Source organism: Schistocerca piceifrons, chromosome 2 (assembly GCF_021461385.2).
Source record: "Schistocerca piceifrons isolate TAMUIC-IGC-003096 chromosome 2, iqSchPice1.1, whole genome shotgun sequence".
Taxonomy (NCBI): domain Eukaryota; kingdom Metazoa; phylum Arthropoda; class Insecta; order Orthoptera; family Acrididae; genus Schistocerca; species Schistocerca piceifrons.
The window spans coordinates 39,637,715-39,651,257 of record NC_060139.1 but is presented as its reverse complement, the minus strand read 5'-3'; the positions used below and the strand labels follow the sequence as shown (position 1 = coordinate 39,651,257).

Sequence of the window (13,543 nt, the reverse complement as noted above, 5' to 3'; positions counted from 1 at the left end):
ATGCACAGCGTAGCCGTTGCTAGGGAACGGCCTCTTCTGTCGTTTTTTGTTTTCTCTGCGTCAGTGTGAATATTGATAACTACAGTTCTGCTCGTTCCACTCAAGACAGATGGCGACGGAAAACAATGGTGTAAGGCACCATGTTTAAGCTGTGGTTCCCGAAAGTGAGGGTGGGGTGCAACCTCACATCTGACAACTCGTTTTAAATACTCTAAAACCAACGTATTTCCTTCACACAAGAAAAAAACACGCTAATTTCGCAGTCAGGCTCTGGAGATATACCGAGAAACGACGGTGGAAGAGATTTGGCGCCCACGCGTCAGATTGGCCGAGCGGTCTAAGGCGCCAGATTTAAGCTCTGGTTCCCGAAGGGGAGCGTGGGTTCGAACCCCACATCTGACAATGCATTTTAAATATTCCAAAACTACCAATTTCGTACATGCGGGAAAACAAGTAAATTACGCGGGAACAGGTTCCACAGATACTACGAGAAACGGCAGTGACTATGGTGCTTGCCTTGCAAGTCTGATTGTCTGGCGGCCTGAAAGAATGGAAAGCTGTTAGGAGACATGGCTTTCAGCCACGAGGCCCGGAATCGATTCCCGGTAGCCGAACATTCTTTTGTTTGCTGAGTCTTGGTTATTCTCACGGCATTTACGATATCTTTGGGTTGTGGTTTTTGGGGTCCAAGCATCAGGCGAGCAAACGTGAACGAAAGCAGATATGTGCGTAAATGAGTGTCAGGGCAGTAATAAAGGTGGATGAGACGGTGGATCGGGTATTGGACTGCAGACGTGCCACATTGCGTAGCTCGATAGCTGAGTAAGTTAGAGCGTCGTGCTGTGAACACAAAGGCCACGTATTCGACCGCACCAAGTGCCATTTCATTTTTCTCCCCTAAAAGACAATGCTTCCTCCAGCGACACACTGCCAGGTAAATAACAAGCGATCTTCACAAGAAGTAAGGTGTCTACACGTTGCGCGATACTGTCGCCAACTGCCACACCGCGCGTAGTGCAGCGGTTCTCGTCTGTTCACCGGCGTTAGGAATCGTTGGCCGTGGTTAGTACATGGATGCGTGCTCGGCTGGGAACTCGACGTGCTGTTGCCTTCTTTCATTTTGCATTTTTCCTTCGGCTTCGTTGTTGCTTAGCAATAATTATGCGGTCCCGCACGCTGACGCCACTCTTGCCTCTCGGTACACTAAGGGGCGAATCTGTGGCCACAATAAAATGAAAGGTTCTGTCGTGTGTTTGTCGTTTTTTGGTCTCTCCCAGTCGTTTGTCGCGCCTGCCCTCTACATATATGCCCATTTCCAAGCGTCAGCTTTCGCGTCAGCCGAGCAAAGTCGACACATGGAGACACACGATGCTGAGAAACGAAAGCCGCAGACTAGCGCCCTGGCAGCACGGACTGAGACGAAGGGCGAAGGAAAACTATTCGTACCGCGACAGTTCACAGTTTCGAAGATCGCGTTTCGTTACGTGGAATACCCGTAGAAGAAAAAAGTACCTTTCGTGCGGTGGCCGGGAATCGAACCCGGATCAACTGCTTGGGAAGCAACCATGCTGACCGTTACACCACCACCGCGTTGTGCTGCGTCCCACCCACGCCTTGATGTGTCGGCTACCCTCCTGCCATCAGAGGCCGAAGGCGACGGCGCTGTAGGCGCTCAACGCCAGGGCGGAGGTGAGCACATCTGAACGCAGTGCGTAGGTGCTGCTAGGGCGATGTAGCGTAGCTAGAAGCAGAACTGACAGCCGTTGAAAAACTGCCCTTTAATTTACAGCAGGGCGATAAAACAAATATCTAATGTGACGTACTTACTGATGATCCAGAGACGATTCAGCATGTGTGTGCCAATCCAGAAGTAGAAAGCGCCTAAGTATCACAATATTAAGTTGGTTAGTTTGATGCTCGCCTGGAGCCTATCATTAGCTTCCCCTGAGGGCGAAATGCACAGCGTAGCCGTTGCTAGGGAACGGCCTCTTCTGTCGTTTTTTGTTTTCTCTGCGTCAGTGTGAATATTGATAACTACAGTTCTGCTCGTTCCACTCAAGACAGATGGCGACGGAAAACAATGGTGTAAGGCACCATGTTTAAGCTGTGGTTCCCGAAAGTGAGGGTGGGGTGCAACCTCACATCTGACAACTCGTTTTAAATACTCTAAAACCAACGTATTTCCTTCACACAAGAAAAAAACACGCTAATTTCGCAGTCAGGCTCTGGAGATATACCGAGAAACGACGGTGGAAGAGATTTGGCGCCCACGCGTCAGATTGGCCGAGCGGTCTAAGGCGCCAGATTTAAGCTCTGGTTCCCGAAGGGGAGCGTGGGTTCGAACCCCACATCTGACAATGCATTTTAAATATTCCAAAACTACCAATTTCGTACATGCGGGAAAACAAGTAAATTACGCGGGAACAGGTTCCACAGATACTACGAGAAACGGCAGTGACTATGGTGCTTGCCTTGCAAGTCTGATTGTCTGGCGGCCTGAAAGAATGGAAAGCTGTTAGGAGACATGGCTTTCAGCCACGAGGCCCGGAATCGATTCCCGGTAGCCGAACATTCTTTTGTTTGCTGAGTCTTGGTTATTCTCACGGCATTTACGATATCTTTGGGTTGTGGTTTTTGGGGTCCAAGCATCAGGCGAGCAAACGTGAACGAAAGCAGATATGTGCGTAAATGAGTGTCAGGGCAGTAATAAAGGTGGATGAGACGGTGGATCGGGTATTGGACTGCAGACGTGCCACATTGCGTAGCTCGATAGCTGAGTAAGTTAGAGCGTCGTGCTGTGAACACAAAGGCCACGTATTCGACCGCACCAAGTGCCATTTCATTTTTCTCCCCTAAAAGACAATGCTTCCTCCAGCGACACACTGCCAGGTAAATAACAAGCGATCTTCACAAGAAGTAAGGTGTCTACACGTTGCGCGATACTGTCGCCAACGGCCACACCGCGCGTAGTGCAGCGGTTCTCGTCTGTTCACCGGCGTTAGGAATCGTTGGCCGTGGTTAGTACATGGATGCGTGCTCGGCTGGGAACTCGACGTGCTGTTGCCTTCTTTCATTTTGCATTTTTCCTTCGGCTTCGTTGTTGCTTAGCAATAATTATGCGGTCCCGCACGCTGACGCCACTCTTGCCTCTCGGTACACTAAGGGGCGAATCTGTGGCCACAATAAAATGAAAGGTTCTGTCGTGTGTTTGTCGTTTTTTGGTCTCTCCCAGTCGTTTGTCGCGCCTGCCCTCTACATATATGCCCATTTCCAAGCGTCAGCTTTCGCGTCAGCCGAGCAAAGTCGACACATGGAGACACACGATGCTGAGAAACGAAAGCCGCAGACTAGCGCCCTGGCAGCACGGACTGAGACGAGGGGCGAAGGAAAACTATTCGTACCGCGACAGTTCACAGTTTCGAAGATCGCGTTTCGTTACGTGGAATACCCGTAGAAGAAAAAAGTACCTTTCGTGCGGTGGCCGGGAATCGAACCCGGATCAACTGCTTGGGAAGCAACCATGCTGACCGTTACACCACCACCGCGTTGTGCTGCGTCCCACCCACGCCTTGATGTGTCGGCTACCCTCCTGCCATCAGAGGCCGAAGGCGACGGCGCTGTAGGCGCTCAACGCCAGGGCGGAGGTGAGCACATCTGAACGCAGTGCGTAGGTGCTGCTAGGGCGATGTAGCGTAGCTAGAAGCAGAACTGACAGCCGTTGAAAAACTGCCCTTTAATTTACAGCAGGGCGATAAAACAAATATCTAATGTGACGTACTTACTGATGATCCAGAGACGATTCAGCATGTGTGTGCCAATCCAGAAGTAGAAAGCGCCTAAGTATCACAATATTAAGTTGGTTAGTTTGATGCTCGCCTGGAGCCTATCATTAGCTTCCCCTGAGGGCGAAATGCACAGCGTAGCCGTTGCTAGGGAACGGCCTCTTCTGTCGTTTTTTGTTTTCTCTGCGTCAGTGTGAATATTGATAACTACAGTTCTGCTCGTTCCACTCAAGACAGATGGCGACGGAAAACAATGGTGTAAGGCACCATGTTTAAGCTGTGGTTCCCGAAAGTGAGGGTGGGGTGCAACCTCACATCTGACAACTCGTTTTAAATACTCTAAAACCAACGTATTTCCTTCACACAAGAAAAAAACACGCTAATTTCGCAGTCAGGCTCTGGAGATATACCGAGAAACGACGGTGGAAGAGATTTGGCGCCCACGCGTCAGATTGGCCGAGCGGTCTAAGGCGCCAGATTTAAGCTCTGGTTCCCGAAGGGGAGCGTGGGTTCGAACCCCACATCTGACAATGCATTTTAAATATTCCAAAACTACCAATTTCGTACATGCGGGAAAACAAGTAAATTACGCGGGAACAGGTTCCACAGATACTACGAGAAACGGCAGTGACTATGGTGCTTGCCTTGCAAGTCTGATTGTCTGGCGGCCTGAAAGAATGGAAAGCTGTTAGGAGACATGGCTTTCAGCCACGAGGCCCGGAATCGATTACCGGTAGCCGAACATTCTTTTGTTTGCTGAGTCTTGGTTATTCTCACGGCATTTACGATATCTTTGGGTTGTGGTTTTTGGGGTCCAAGCATCAGGCGAGCAAACGTGAACGAAAGCAGATATGTGCGTAAATGAGTGTCAGGGCAGTAATAAAGGTGGATGAGACGGTGGATCGGGTATTGGACTGCAGACGTGCCACATTGCGTAGCTCGATAGCTGAGTAAGTTAGAGCGTCGTGCTGTGAACACAAAGGCCACGTATTCGACCGCACCAAGTGCCATTTCATTTTTCTCCCCTAAAAGACAATGCTTCCTCCAGCGACACACTGCCAGGTAAATAACAAGCGATCTTCACAAGAAGTAAGGTGTCTACACGTTGCGCGATACTGTCGCCAACGGCCACACCGCGCGTAGTGCAGCGGTTCTCGTCTGTTCACCGGCGTTAGGAATCGTTGGCCGTGGTTAGTACATGGATGCGTGCTCGGCTGGGAATTCGACGTGCTGTTGCCTTCTTTCATTTTGCATTTTTCCTTCGGCTTCGTTGTTGCTTAGCAATAATTATGCGGTCCCGCACGCTGACGCCACTCTTGCCTCTCGGTACACTAAGGGGCGAATCTGTGGCCACAATAAAATGAAAGGTTCTGTCGTGTGTTTGTCGTTTTTTGGTCTCTCCCAGTCGTTTGTCGCGCCTGCCCTCTACATATATGCCCATTTCCAAGCGTCAGCTTTCGCGTCAGCCGAGCAAAGTCGACACATGGAGACACACGATGCTGAGAAACGAAAGCCGCAGACTAGCGCCCTGGCAGCACGGACTGAGACGAGGGGCGAAGGAAAACTATTCGTACCGCGACAGTTCACAGTTTCGAAGATCGCGTTTCGTTACGTGGAATACCCGTAGAAGAAAAAAGTACCTTTCGTGCGGTGGCCGGGAATCGAACCCGGATCAACTGCTTGGGAAGCAACCATGCTGACCGTTACACCACCACCGCGTTGTGCTGCGTCCCACCCACGCCTTGATGTGTCGGCTACCCTCCTGCCATCAGAGGCCGAAGGCGACGGCGCTGTAGGCGCTCAACGCCAGGGCGGAGGTGAGCACATCTGAACGCAGTGCGTAGGTGCTGCTAGGGCGATGTAGCGTAGCTAGAAGCAGAACTGACAGCCGTTGAAAAACTGCCCTTTAATTTACAGCAGGGCGATAAAACAAATATCTAATGTGACGTACTTACTGATGATCCAGAGACGATTCAGCATGTGTGTGCCAATCCAGAAGTAGAAAGCGCCTAAGTATCACAATATTAAGTTGGTTAGTTTGATGCTCGCCTGGAGCCTATCATTAGCTTCCCCTGAGGGCGAAATGCACAGCGTAGCCGTTGCTAGGGAACGGCCTCTTCTGTCGTTTTTTGTTTTCTCTGCGTCAGTGTGAATATTGATAACTACAGTTCTGCTCGTTCCACTCAAGACAGATGGCGACGGAAAACAATGGTGTAAGGCACCATGTTTAAGCTGTGGTTCCCGAAAGTGAGGGTGGGGTGCAACCTCACATCTGACAACTCGTTTTAAATACTCTAAAACCAACGTATTTCCTTCACACAAGAAAAAAACACGCTAATTTCGCAGTCAGGCTCTGGAGATATACCGAGAAACGACGGTGGAAGAGATTTGGCGCCCACGCGTCAGATTGGCCGAGCGGTCTAAGGCGCCAGATTTAAGCTCTGGTTCCCGAAGGGGAGCGTGGGTTCGAACCCCACATCTGACAATGCATTTTAAATATTCCAAAACTACCAATTTCGTACATGCGGGAAAACAAGTAAATTACGCGGGAACAGGTTCCACAGATACTACGAGAAACGGCAGTGACTATGGTGCTTGCCTTGCAAGTCTGATTGTCTGGCGGCCTGAAAGAATGGAAAGCTGTTAGGAGACATGGCTTTCAGCCACGAGGCCCGGAATCGATTCCCGGTAGCCGAACATTCTTTTGTTTGCTGAGTCTTGGTTATTCTCACGGCATTTACGATATCTTTGGGTTGTGGTTTTTGGGGTCCAAGCATCAGGCGAGCAAACGTGAACGAAAGCAGATATGTGCGTAAATGAGTGTCAGGGCAGTAATAAAGGTGGATGAGACGGTGGATCGGGTATTGGACTGCAGACGTGCCACATTGCGTAGCTCGATAGCTGAGTAAGTTAGAGCGTCGTGCTGTGAACACAAAGGCCACGTATTCGACCGCACCAAGTGCCATTTCATTTTTCTCCCCTAAAAGACAATGCTTCCTCCAGCGACACACTGCCAGGTAAATAACAAGCGATCTTCACAAGAAGTAAGGTGTCTACACGTTGCGCGATACTGTCGCCAACGGCCACACCGCGCGTAGTGCAGCGGTTCTCGTCTGTTCACCGGCGTTAGGAATCGTTGGCCGTGGTTAGTACATGGATGCGTGCTCGGCTGGGAACTCGACGTGCTGTTGCCTTCTTTCATTTTGCATTTTTCCTTCGGCTTCGTTGTTGCTTAGCAATAATTATGCGGTCCCGCACGCTGACGCCACTCTTGCCTCTCGGTACACTAAGGGGCGAATCTGTGGCCACAATAAAATGAAAGGTTCTGTCGTGTGTTTGTCGTTTTTTGGTCTCTCCCAGTCGTTTGTCGCGCCTGCCCTCTACATATATGCCCATTTCCAAGCGTCAGCTTTCGCGTCAGCCGAGCAAAGTCGACACATGGAGACACACGATGCTGAGAAACGAAAGCCGCAGACTAGCGCCCTGGCAGCACGGACTGAGACGAGGGGCGAAGGAAAACTATTCGTACCGCGACAGTTCACAGTTTCGAAGATCGCGTTTCGTTACGTGGAATACCCGTAGAAGAAAAAAGTACCTTTCGTGCGGTGGCCGGGAATCGAACCCGGATCAACTGCTTGGGAAGCAACCATGCTGACCGTTACACCACCACCGCGTTGTGCTGCGTCCCACCCACGCCTTGATGTGTCGGCTACCCTCCTGCCATCAGAGGCCGAAGGCGACGGCGCTGTAGGCGCTCAACGCCAGGGCGGAGGTGAGCACATCTGAACGCAGTGCGTAGGTGCTGCTAGGGCGATGTAGCGTAGCTAGAAGCAGAACTGACAGCCGTTGAAAAACTGCCCTTTAATTTACAGCAGGGCGATAAAACAAATATCTAATGTGACGTACTTACTGATGATCCAGAGACGATTCAGCATGTGTGTGCCAATCCAGAAGTAGAAAGCGCCTAAGTATCACAATATTAAGTTGGTTAGTTTGATGCTCGCCTGGAGCCTATCATTAGCTTCCCCTGAGGGCGAAATGCACAGCGTAGCCGTTGCTAGGGAACGGCCTCTTCTGTCGTTTTTTGTTTTCTCTGCGTCAGTGTGAATATTGATAACTACAGTTCTGCTCGTTCCACTCAAGACAGATGGCGACGGAAAACAATGGTGTAAGGCACCATGTTTAAGCTGTGGTTCCCGAAAGTGAGGGTGGGGTGCAACCTCACATCTGACAACTCGTTTTAAATACTCTAAAACCAACGTATTTCCTTCACACAAGAAAAAAACACGCTAATTTCGCAGTCAGGCTCTGGAGATATACCGAGAAACGACGGTGGAAGAGATTTGGCGCCCACGCGTCAGATTGGCCGAGCGGTCTAAGGCGCCAGATTTAAGCTCTGGTTCCCGAAGGGGAGCGTGGGTTCGAACCCCACATCTGACAATGCATTTTAAATATTCCAAAACTACCAATTTCGTACATGCGGGAAAACAAGTAAATTACGCGGGAACAGGTTCCACAGATACTACGAGAAACGGCAGTGACTATGGTGCTTGCCTTGCAAGTCTGATTGTCTGGCGGCCTGAAAGAATGGAAAGCTGTTAGGAGACATGGCTTTCAGCCACGAGGCCCGGAATCGATTCCCGGTAGCCGAACATTCTTTTGTTTGCTGAGTCTTGGTTATTCTCACGGCATTTACGATATCTTTGGGTTGTGGTTTTTGGGGTCCAAGCATCAGGCGAGCAAACGTGAACGAAAGCAGATATGTGCGTAAATGAGTGTCAGGGCAGTAATAAAGGTGGATGAGACGGTGGATCGGGTATTGGACTGCAGACGTGCCACATTGCGTAGCTCGATAGCTGAGTAAGTTAGAGCGTCGTGCTGTGAACACAAAGGCCACGTATTCGACCGCACCAAGTGCCATTTCATTTTTCTCCCCTAAAAGACAATGCTTCCTCCAGCGACACACTGCCAGGTAAATAACAAGCGATCTTCACAAGAAGTAAGGTGTCTACACGTTGCGCGATACTGTCGCCAACGGCCACACCGCGCGTAGTGCAGCGGTTCTCGTCTGTTCACCGGCGTTAGGAATCGTTGGCCGTGGTTAGTACATGGATGCGTGCTCGGCTGGGAACTCGACGTGCTGTTGCCTTCTTTCATTTTGCATTTTTCCTTCGGCTTCGTTGTTGCTTAGCAATAATTATGCGGTCCCGCACGCTGACGCCACTCTTGCCTCTCGGTACACTAAGGGGCGAATCTGTGGCCACAATAAAATGAAAGGTTCTGTCGTGTGTTTGTCGTTTTTTGGTCTCTCCCAGTCGTTTGTCGCGCCTGCCCTCTACATATATGCCCATTTCCAAGCGTCAGCTTTCGCGTCAGCCGAGCAAAGTCGACACATGGAGACACACGATGCTGAGAAACGAAAGCCGCAGACTAGCGCCCTGGCAGCACGGACTGAGACGAGGGGCGAAGGAAAACTATTCGTACCGCGACAGTTCACAGTTTCGAAGATCGCGTTTCGTTACGTGGAATACCCGTAGAAGAAAAAAGTACCTTTCGTGCGGTGGCCGGGAATCGAACCCGGATCAACTGCTTGGGAAGCAACCATGCTGACCGTTACACCACCACCGCGTTGTGCTGCGTCCCACCCACGCCTTGATGTGTCGGCTACCCTCCTGCCATCAGAGGCCGAAGGCGACGGCGCTGTAGGCGCTCAACGCCAGGGCGGAGGTGAGCACATCTGAACGCAGTGCGTAGGTGCTGCTAGGGCGATGTAGCGTAGCTAGAAGCAGAACTGACAGCCGTTGAAAAACTGCCCTTTAATTTACAGCAGGGCGATAAAACAAATATCTAATGTGACGTACTTACTGATGATCCAGAGACGATTCAGCATGTGTGTGCCAATCCAGAAGTAGAAAGCGCCTAAGTATCACAATATTAAGTTGGTTAGTTTGATGCTCGCCTGGAGCCTATCATTAGCTTCCCCTGAGGGCGAAATGCACAGCGTAGCCGTTGCTAGGGAACGGCCTCTTCTGTCGTTTTTTGTTTTCTCTGCGTCAGTGTGAATATTGATAACTACAGTTCTGCTCGTTCCACTCAAGACAGATGGCGACGGAAAACAATGGTGTAAGGCACCATGTTTAAGCTGTGGTTCCCGAAAGTGAGGGTGGGGTGCAACCTCACATCTGACAACTCGTTTTAAATACTCTAAAACCAACGTATTTCCTTCACACAAGAAAAAAACACGCTAATTTCGCAGTCAGGCTCTGGAGATATACCGAGAAACGACGGTGGAAGAGATTTGGCGCCCACGCGTCAGATTGGCCGAGCGGTCTAAGGCGCCAGATTTAAGCTCTGGTTCCCGAAGGGGAGCGTGGGTTCGAACCCCACATCTGACAATGCATTTTAAATATTCCAAAACTACCAATTTCGTACATGCGGGAAAACAAGTAAATTACGCGGGAACAGGTTCCACAGATACTACGAGAAACGGCAGTGACTATGGTGCTTGCCTTGCAAGTCTGATTGTCTGGCGGCCTGAAAGAATGGAAAGCTGTTAGGAGACATGGCTTTCAGCCACGAGGCCCGGAATCGATTCCCGGTAGCCGAACATTCTTTTGTTTGCTGAGTCTTGGTTATTCTCACGGCATTTACGATATCTTTGGGTTGTGGTTTTTGGGGTCCAAGCATCAGGCGAGCAAACGTGAACGAAAGCAGATATGTGCGTAAATGAGTGTCAGGGCAGTAATAAAGGTGGATGAGACGGTGGATCGGGTATTGGACTGCAGACGTGCCACATTGCGTAGCTCGATAGCTGAGTAAGTTAGAGCGTCGTGCTGTGAACACAAAGGCCACGTATTCGACCGCACCAAGTGCCATTTCATTTTTCTCCCCTAAAAGACAATGCTTCCTCCAGCGACACACTGCCAGGTAAATAACAAGCGATCTTCACAAGAAGTAAGGTGTCTACACGTTGCGCGATACTGTCGCCAACGGCCACACCGCGCGTAGTGCAGCGGTTCTCGTCTGTTCACCGGCGTTAGGAATCGTTGGCCGTGGTTAGTACATGGATGCGTGCTCGGCTGGGAACTCGACGTGCTGTTGCCTTCTTTCATTTTGCATTTTTCCTTCGGCTTCGTTGTTGCTTAGCAATAATTATGCGGTCCCGCACGCTGACGCCACTCTTGCCTCTCGGTACACTAAGGGGCGAATCTGTGGCCACAATAAAATGAAAGGTTCTGTCGTGTGTTTGTCGTTTTTTGGTCTCTCCCAGTCGTTTGTCGCGCCTGCCCTCTACATATATGCCCATTTCCAAGCGTCAGCTTTCGCGTCAGCCGAGCAAAGTCGACACATGGAGACACACGATGCTGAGAAACGAAAGCCGCAGACTAGCGCCCTGGCAGCACGGACTGAGACGAGGGGCGAAGGAAAACTATTCGTACCGCGACAGTTCACAGTTTCGAAGATCGCGTTTCGTTACGTGGAATACCCGTAGAAGAAAAAAGTACCTTTCGTGCGGTGGCCGGGAATCGAACCCGGATCAACTGCTTGGGAAGCAACCATGCTGACCGTTACACCACCACCGCGTTGTGCTGCGTCCCACCCACGCCTTGATGTGTCGGCTACCCTCCTGCCATCAGAGGCCGAAGGCGACGGCGCTGTAGGCGCTCAACGCCAGGGCGGAGGTGAGCACATCTGAACGCAGTGCGTAGGTGCTGCTAGGGCGATGTAGCGTAGCTAGAAGCAGAACTGACAGCCGTTGAAAAACTGCCCTTTAATTTACAGCAGGGCGATAAAACAAATATCTAATGTGACGTACTTACTGATGATCCAGAGACGATTCAGCATGTGTGTGCCAATCCAGAAGTAGAAAGCGCCTAAGTATCACAATATTAAGTTGGTTAGTTTGATGCTCGCCTGGAGCCTATCATTAGCTTCCCCTGAGGGCGAAATGCACAGCGTAGCCGTTGCTAGGGAACGGCCTCTTCTGTCGTTTTTTGTTTTCTCTGCGTCAGTGTGAATATTGATAACTACAGTTCTGCTCGTTCCACTCAAGACAGATGGCGACGGAAAACAATGGTGTAAGGCACCATGTTTAAGCTGTGGTTCCCGAAAGTGAGGGTGGGGTGCAACCTCACATCTGACAACTCGTTTTAAATACTCTAAAACCAACGTATTTCCTTCACACAAGAAAAAAACACGCTAATTTCGCAGTCAGGCTCTGGAGATATACCGAGAAACGACGGTGGAAGAGATTTGGCGCCCACGCGTCAGATTGGCCGAGCGGTCTAAGGCGCCAGATTTAAGCTCTGGTTCCCGAAGGGGAGCGTGGGTTCGAACCCCACATCTGACAATGCATTTTAAATATTCCAAAACTACCAATTTCGTACATGCGGGAAAACAAGTAAATTACGCGGGAACAGGTTCCACAGATACTACGAGAAACGGCAGTGACTATGGTGCTTGCCTTGCAAGTCTGATTGTCTGGCGGCCTGAAAGAATGGAAAGCTGTTAGGAGACATGGCTTTCAGCCACGAGGCCCGGAATCGATTCCCGGTAGCCGAACATTCTTTTGTTTGCTGAGTCTTGGTTATTCTCACGGCATTTACGATATCTTTGGGTTGTGGTTTTTGGGGTCCAAGCATCAGGCGAGCAAACGTGAACGAAAGCAGATATGTGCGTAAATGAGTGTCAGGGCAGTAATAAAGGTGGATGAGACGGTGGATCGGGTATTGGACTGCAGACGTGCCACATTGCGTAGCTCGATAGCTGAGTAAGTTAGAGCGTCGTGCTGTGAACACAAAGGCCACGTATTCGACCGCACCAAGTGCCATTTCATTTTTCTCCCCTAAAAGACAATGCTTCCTCCAGCGACACACTGCCAGGTAAATAACAAGCGATCTTCACAAGAAGTAAGGTGTCTACACGTTGCGCGATACTGTCGCCAACGGCCACACCGCGCGTAGTGCAGCGGTTCTCGTCTGTTCACCGGCGTTAGGAATCGTTGGCCGTGGTTAGTACATGGATGCGTGCTCGGCTGGGAACTCGACGTGCTGTTGCCTTCTTTCATTTTGCATTTTTCCTTCGGCTTCGTTGTTGCTTAGCAATAATTATGCGGTCCCGCACGCTGACGCCACTCTTGCCTCTCGGTACACTAAGGGGCGAATCTGTGGCCACAATAAAATGAAAGGTTCTGTCGTGTGTTTGTCGTTTTTTGGTCTCTCCCAGTCGTTTGTCGCGCCTGCCCTCTACATATATGCCCATTTCCAAGCGTCAGCTTTCGCGTCAGCCGAGCAAAGTCGACACATGGAGACACACGATGCTGAGAAACGAAAGCCGCAGACTAGCGCCCTGGCAGCACGGACTGAGACGAGGGGCGAAGGAAAACTATTCGTACCGCGACAGTTCACAGTTTCGAAGATCGCGTTTCGTTACGTGGAATACCCGTAGAAGAAAAAAGTACCTTTCGTGCGGTGGCCGGGAATCGAACCCGGATCAACTGCTTGGGAAGCAACCACGCTGACCGTTACACCACCACCGCGTTGTGCTGCGTCCCACCCACGCCTTGATGTGTCGGCTACCCTCCTGCCATCAGAGGCCGAAGGCGACGGCGCTGTAGGCGCTCAACGCCAGGGCGGAGGTGAGCACATCTGAACGCAGTGCGTAGGTGCTGCTAGGGCGATGTAGCGTAGCTAGAAGCAGAACTGACAGCCGTTGAAAAACTGCCCTTTAATTTACAGCAGGGCGATAAAACAAATATCTAA

General features: G+C 50.6%; 14 non-coding genes across 14 annotated transcripts; 7 read left to right on the top strand and 7 right to left on the bottom strand.

The window, feature by feature from the left end:
• The first annotated feature begins 318 nt into the window (after positions 1-318).
• Positions 319-402, top strand: Trnal-uaa. The gene has a single exon. It is a non-coding gene; the product is annotated as a tRNA-Leu (tRNA).
• A 1,116-nt stretch (positions 403-1,518) lies between these two features.
• Positions 1,519-1,590, bottom strand: Trnag-ccc. The gene has a single exon. It is a non-coding gene; the product is annotated as a tRNA-Gly (tRNA).
• Positions 1,591-2,273: 683 nt separating this feature from the next.
• Trnal-uaa lies at positions 2,274-2,357 on the top strand. Its single transcript has one exon. It is a non-coding gene; the product is annotated as a tRNA-Leu (tRNA).
• Positions 2,358-3,473: 1,116 nt separating this feature from the next.
• On the bottom strand, positions 3,474-3,545 carry Trnag-ccc. The gene has a single exon. It is a non-coding gene; the product is annotated as a tRNA-Gly (tRNA).
• A 683-nt stretch (positions 3,546-4,228) lies between these two features.
• Positions 4,229-4,312, top strand: Trnal-uaa. Its single transcript has one exon. It is a non-coding gene; the product is annotated as a tRNA-Leu (tRNA).
• Positions 4,313-5,428: 1,116 nt separating this feature from the next.
• On the bottom strand, positions 5,429-5,500 carry Trnag-ccc. Its single transcript has one exon. It is a non-coding gene; the product is annotated as a tRNA-Gly (tRNA).
• Positions 5,501-6,183: 683 nt separating this feature from the next.
• On the top strand, positions 6,184-6,267 carry Trnal-uaa. Its single transcript has one exon. It is a non-coding gene; the product is annotated as a tRNA-Leu (tRNA).
• A 1,116-nt stretch (positions 6,268-7,383) lies between these two features.
• Positions 7,384-7,455, bottom strand: Trnag-ccc. Its single transcript has one exon. It is a non-coding gene; the product is annotated as a tRNA-Gly (tRNA).
• A 683-nt stretch (positions 7,456-8,138) lies between these two features.
• On the top strand, positions 8,139-8,222 carry Trnal-uaa. The gene has a single exon. It is a non-coding gene; the product is annotated as a tRNA-Leu (tRNA).
• A 1,116-nt stretch (positions 8,223-9,338) lies between these two features.
• Trnag-ccc lies at positions 9,339-9,410 on the bottom strand. Its single transcript has one exon. It is a non-coding gene; the product is annotated as a tRNA-Gly (tRNA).
• A 683-nt stretch (positions 9,411-10,093) lies between these two features.
• Trnal-uaa lies at positions 10,094-10,177 on the top strand. The gene has a single exon. It is a non-coding gene; the product is annotated as a tRNA-Leu (tRNA).
• Positions 10,178-11,293: 1,116 nt separating this feature from the next.
• On the bottom strand, positions 11,294-11,365 carry Trnag-ccc. Its single transcript has one exon. It is a non-coding gene; the product is annotated as a tRNA-Gly (tRNA).
• Positions 11,366-12,048: 683 nt separating this feature from the next.
• Positions 12,049-12,132, top strand: Trnal-uaa. Its single transcript has one exon. It is a non-coding gene; the product is annotated as a tRNA-Leu (tRNA).
• Positions 12,133-13,248: 1,116 nt separating this feature from the next.
• On the bottom strand, positions 13,249-13,320 carry Trnag-ccc. The gene has a single exon. It is a non-coding gene; the product is annotated as a tRNA-Gly (tRNA).
• Positions 13,321-13,543: the final 223 nt, after the last annotated feature.